At 42.9% G+C, this 6,468-nt stretch overlaps 1 protein-coding gene across 2 annotated transcripts in view; it reads right to left on the bottom strand.

Moving 5' to 3' along the window:
- The window catches only part of UTP25 (UTP25, small subunit processor component), a 22,437-nt gene that overhangs the window by 1,657 nt on the left and 14,312 nt on the right, over nt 1–6,468 (bottom strand). The gene's annotated exons all lie outside the window — the stretch shown is intronic.

The following is a 6,468-nucleotide window of genomic DNA, read 5'->3' as shown; positions in this document are numbered from 1 at the left end:
ATGTCTACTTGAGAAAATGTGTGGAAAAACTACCCAAGATTTACAGAGAAATATTCACTCTCGTTGCCTCATGCTCAAGGAAGAAGATAACGGCACAAACAACAGACCAAAAGTTATTCTAGTGTGAGGGCTTATTTTTGTGACAGCATATTTGAATTCCTAGTGTTTGGCTTAAGGTAATAAAATAAATTTGTATTTCTTGAGCCTACTCTGGGTAGACTGAGGTAGAGTGGAGAATAGCAGACTTAGGATTAGAAGTCTGTCACAGAAAACTTAAAAAGCAGGCACGATTTAACATTATCCTTACTATAATTGGGCAAAACAGAATGTTCTGTAATGGAGATGAGGTCAGAGCCAGCGCATAAAATAAACTGCAAAAACTGTAAATGCATTCCCATTAGTCTTTTCTTGTCACTCTGTAGACATGTTAACTCTATGGCAGATGTCCCAAGTTCATCCATTTACAAAATCCTGCCTGAGGACCCAGTAGGCATCATGGGAAAGCAATTAGTTTCAACAGCTTACGTGCTTCTTTCCCTGCTGCACAGTGCTGCACAGTGGTGGTGGCGGGTGTAGGCCCTAGGGACGCACCGTATGTTTTGGGTTGAGGTCAATTGTTCCCTCGGGGGTCCCACAACAAAAGATTTTGTATGTTGAAGAGGTTCTGATTTTTCCTGTTAGATCTCTCATACGTTGCTGATGTTAGTCTCCCTTGGGAATTTTATTTTATTCACAGAGGATAAGGTTTCCTTGCCTTTTTATCTCATGAGATCATCTTGACCTCTCTGGAGACCCTCATCTTCCAAATTGTAACTGCAATCCATTCCTTGGCTCACCTTTCAACATCACCTTTCTATAAAGAAGGAATTCTAATGGATAATGATCTTGAATAAGCTGTTCTATCTCACTAATCAAAATAAACAAAAACAAACATTGAGTTCTACTTCCGCTTAGTATGTAGAAAACTCGAGAACATTGCTCCCATGCTAATCAGAAAAAGCCAGAAAATCTACAAAGTATTCCCTTCCTTATGCCTAGACAACTGATGTCACAAAGCAACCAGGCAAAATGATTCAATGGGTTGCTGGTGTACGTTTAGTAACTGGTTCTCAGTGGAGAAGGGTGGGTGCTAATTTAAAGCATTTGCCAATTTCTACAGTGTAAATACTCCCACCACAGCCAGTTTCAAACTACCAATATCACGTTGCTGAACTGGGAGCTGGGAAGAGACATCCAATCAGATCTCAAGAACCTGCATGAGCCAGCTTTGGGCCACCAATGACTGAATTCCAGAATGACAAACCCCTCCTAAGAGAGGACATGAGAACTGCTTCACCTTTGGTAGATCACAAGCGGAAGAGGACAGCTGCCAAGAAAGTGGGTAGGAAGAAAACAGCTATACTTTTAAAATTCTAAAGGGCAAGTATGGGCCTGTGTGACAGTTCAGAATCCTGAGATTCCTGGACACTCCTTCAGTTCACAGTCACTCACGAGCTCTTTTCCACAGGCCTCCGCTGGGAGCCCTGGAGAAAGGCTGGAGGCACGGCGGGAGACCTGAGAGACCCTGCTTGTGGTCCAGACGTGAGCCTCACTTACTTCCCAGACCCAGATCTGGGAGGCAAAAGCCTGAAGCAGATGAGAGAGGGGCAGAGGTCAACTGCTGGGGTGTGGGGAGAGCAGATGAAGCGGAAGTCGCCTGCTTCTAAGGGAGGGGCAGTAAAGCCCCCATTCTCTCCCTCCCGACCACAACTTACACCCAGTAAAAGGCCACAGCAGTCTGTCCCTGGGTAAAGAACGCAAAACCCATCCAGCCCAAGACCCTGCGCTGATGTAAGCAGAGGTCTGCCACCACCAGGGGAAAAGCAGGAACTCTTCCTCACCAAGGCCCCTCACAGATACGAGATAGAGACTGGCTGCCATGGAGGGTGTTGCAGGAACCCTGAGAAAGTCCCACCTCTTAAGTCCAGAATGAACGGGGCCTACCTAAAACGGAGTTGCACCAGGAGAACCCCCACCCCACCTCAAGCTTTGGGGGAGGGGCCGGAGTGTAGTGAGAGACTCCCCTCTAGCACTGGGGTACAATAGGCCTTGGTGAAAGCTGAGAGGAGATCACAATACTGAGAAAAGTCTCTCTAGCACTGAGAAAAGTCTCTCTAGCACCCCGGGCCCCACACTAAGCCACGTCCGCTAGAGGTGCTTGAAGTCTTTGATGTATGGAAGGTAATTATAGTAACAACCAAATCCCGACTAGATTCCCAAACCCCCACACCAGTGGCCTGACGGATGAGGTGTGCCTGGACATCAGCCTCTACATTCACTGATAATTACACACACACACACACACACACACACACACACACACACACACACGACATTAAAACAAATAAGGTATCAGACTATCAAGTCACTGGCAATGAGCGGGGTTTTGAAGAAACAGACCACTGAAGTACAAATGTGTGCGTGTGTGTGTGTGCACGCGCGCGTGTGTGCGTGTGTGTGTGTGTGTGTGTGTATTTGGTGTCAGGAGGTAGATAAGAATTAGATGAAAGGAAGCAATAAGTGGCAATGTACAGCAAATTTTTAACTGTATACGGCCTTTGAGCTAACAAGTTTTCCTTTCCATATTTATTCTAAAGAAATAACTAGCAACCACCGACTATGCGTATAGATGTTCTTGGCATTATTGCATATAATAGAAAACAGGAAAAAAATCTGTATGCCTAGTAACAGGAAAGTGGGATACTTACACATCCATATAACATAATGCTATGTAACCATTAGAAGGATTCAATATACAACCCCAAAGATTACTTATCACTAACAGTAGAAAAGATATTTTTATAATGGAGAGATGGAGGGGGAGCAAACCCACCTGGACCAAGTGATTACATTTAGCATCACCAAAATGGGATAAACACCTCATGCAGTGGGAAGTATACGATATCCTCTACGTAGAATTCTTATCAAAAAATATTTCATCTAAATCAGTGGTCTCTGAACTTTGGCTGCATGTTCAATCACCTTTTTGTTTTTTAAATACCTATGCTTGGTCCGCATCCCCAGGCATTCTGATTTAATTGTTATTGGGGTATGACCTGTGCATTCAAATTTTTAAAAGTTCCAAGGGAATTCTAATGCACAGCAAATTTGGGAACCACTGATTTAAATTAGAAAACATGTGGGACATTCTACAGGAAACTGGATTGGATTCTTCAAAAAATGTCAATGTCATGAAAAAGGAAAAAGCAAGAAAATTATTTTAGATCATGGTTTCTTCACCTCAGGAGTACTAACATTTTGAGTTAGATAATACTTTGTTGTGGCAGCTGTCCTGTACACTGTAGAATGTTCAGCTGCATCCAGGCCTCGACCCAACAGAACCACCAGACCACTGGAATAACCTTCCAGCTGCGACAGCAAAAATGTCTCCAGATATTGCCAAATGCCCCTTGAGAAGCAAAACTGCCCTAGTTTGAGAACTGAGACAGACTAAAGAAACATGTTAACCAATGCAATGCATGTTCCTTAATTAGATCATGGGTTGGGGGGCAGGGGGGTAGCTATAATGGTTATTTTGGGGACAACTAGGAAATCTGAATACAACTATATATTAGAAAATATTATTGTAGTAATGTCAAGTAGTACAATAATGGTGCTATGGTTAGATAAAAGAATATTCTTGTTTTTAGAAGCTACATACTGTTGGGGAAGGCAATCGAGAAGACCTGACCACCAGTTTGACCCTCCAGCTGACCCTGGGCCATCAGATAGAGGCTCCTCGCCCCTCACCTGTGCTTTCGAATGTGCACTCCGTTTGCCTTCCCAGCTCCCAGTGCTGCTCCAAGGATCCAGCCTTGAGACAGAATGGTGTTGAGACTATCTGGACTGGGCACGTGACTGATCTCCGTTAGAGCCTCTGTACATAAACTTTTAAGATTCTGGCGGGTGGATGTGGAAAACTAATCTTGTGGCCGCCCAAACAAGCCTACAAGTTAAGTTCCCTTGCTTATTAAACCTGCCACCTACCACTCTGTCTTTTTCTTTGGGGGCCAGTCTCAGATTATTAGGGTTTCGATGCTGAAAGATTCAGGGGTTAAGTGTCATCGAGCCTCCTGAAATTTACATGCAAATGGCTCAGGAAGAAAAAATAAGAGATATGAGAAGAAAGACGGGAGACAGGACGTGTGTGTGTGTGCAAATGTGGCAAAACGCCAACAGCTGGTGAAGCCAAGTGAAAGGACTTCCCAATGCTCACTGTCAGTCTTATAATTTCTTCTGAAAGGAAATCGTACCAAAAAAAAGTTGGGAAGAGGGAAGACGGAACAGAATTATATATATATGTTAACTTAAAAATATATCAATGACATATAAATATATCAAAATGTTAACATATTTAAAATTTTTTTCAATGAGCACATAAAACATTTATGATAAAAGGAAAAAATCCCAATGTGTATAGTGTGATACCAATTTTGGTATGTTTTAAAAAAATGCCTGTGTGTGTGAGGGTGTGTGTGCATGAGTGCACACATGCACGTGCATATATGCATGTGCACATATTTTTCACATAAAAAAAGACAGGAAAGAAATATACTAAAATTAGTATTTATTTATATCAAGGCAGTGAGATTATAGGTGATTCCACACTTTTTTAAACCTAGATTTTCCAAATTCTCCACAATAATGTGTAATGTTCTTATAATCAGAATATTTCTGAAACAACAAAACCAACTCCAATAAATGTTATGTTTAAAAAACAATAAAAATCTCAGTCCCAATGTGCCCACAATGGAGACTAGGTTTCCTGGAAACAGAGCACGTGACCAGGACCTCTTCAGAGGGGCAATTAGTGCCAGTCTCCATAATCTTCAGCATCCTTCCCCTGCCTTCTTCCTCTCTTGTACATGCTTTGGGGTTTGAGTGATGCCTACAAATATGGCCTAACACCCTGATGGGACCTAAAACTAAGAACATTCCATAAGAAACACCCCAGCGGCCTTTCCCAGCTTGAGAAATCCCACCTCTAGAGTTTCTGACTTGCCCCGGCTGACAATCCTTCCTGCGGGGTAACCCACTGATAACGCTCAGGAAGAACTGGGAACCTCCTCTCTGCAGGAGGGCATCGTGACCAAGTGCCATTCACTCCTAAGAATCTGCTGGTTTTATCTCTCCCTAAGAAAACGAACTTTTTGCTGGCTCACAAATAAACTGTAATATTTCTAACACTGTCTACTTCCACAGAGAACATAAATACAGAATTTCAGAATTGGATACTAAAGTATAAAATACATGAACTTTCCCCAAGATCAAATAAAAAAATCAAACCACAAAGACATTGCAGATCAAAACACCCATCATCACCTTGGTGATCTCTCAAGCAAAAGAATTCTATAGTTGGAAACCCTGAGATAATTAGCAGTTGCAGAACTCTAAAGCACATTTTCCCCGTTCACCTTCGACACGGGATGCACTTATTAACCTGGTCCAGGGAAAGCAACTGGCACATGCTAGGTTTGTCTTCATAATGACTTTGTGGGCAAAGCGGTTGGGTAAATAAATGAACAGTGTAAGACAGGGGACTGACTGTCTTGCCGACATAAGAGAAAGGGCACCTTTCTCTTAAGCAGGACCTCATGCCCTCTTCTTGAAAAGCTGCTTTCTGACAGCAGTCCTCATCCCAGCTTAATTCACACTTGCTAAGACAATCGCACTGGGAAGTTTTCCAGTCTATCCACTTCACTGAAAGGGCTTGCTTTCATTTGTCAAGCTGATAGAAAACTAAGGGTTCTTAAGACCTGCTGACTACAAACTCCCCCCAAAATGCCTCTCTTCAACCGGAATGAAAACAACTTACTGGAACAAAGCAAATAATGATGCCAACGAGCAGGCATTCATTAACAAACCCTCTGGCCAAATAGCCTTGTCTGGGTGGCCATGAATGGTGCCCAGGGAACACAAATGTAGTCATTTCTCAACTCTCCCCTAAGAGATCACCTTGCCAGCAGAGTACCCAGAGAGGACACATCATGGCAGCCTGCTCTGCCTGGCAGGCTGCTGGGTTCCTCCCTCTCCATCTTGGTAACAAGAAGGTATCTGGGGCACACCATCTTAATATCAGCATAAACTAAAAGGCAATGCAATGTCAAAATGCATCACCTAACATGCTCCAAAGCCTGGAAGATTTCTGGATTATATGTTAGGGACACTGAGAAAATGTGCCCCTTGTTTGTATATATGACTGAGAGTTAATAAAACAGCGAAGTCAGAACTAAAATTAACTAGACATTATTGTGAATCGGAAGGAAGAGTTAGTAATAGGATGTAATTTCCATCTCTCTCTAGGCGAGGGTTCAAAAAGAGCTTTTCATTGGCAAGAGACAACTAGCAACACAACACCTGAGCTCTGGGAGGGTAAAAGGCTGCAACTATCCCAGACAGTCACAAAAGACTCAATATTACCAACACTCT

The sequence above is a fragment of the Pteropus alecto genome, unplaced genomic scaffold (assembly GCF_000325575.1).
Source record: "Pteropus alecto unplaced genomic scaffold, ASM32557v1 scaffold101, whole genome shotgun sequence".
Lineage (NCBI taxonomy): Eukaryota > Metazoa > Chordata > Mammalia > Chiroptera > Pteropodidae > Pteropus > Pteropus alecto.
This window is presented reverse-complemented; position numbering and strand designations above follow the sequence as displayed.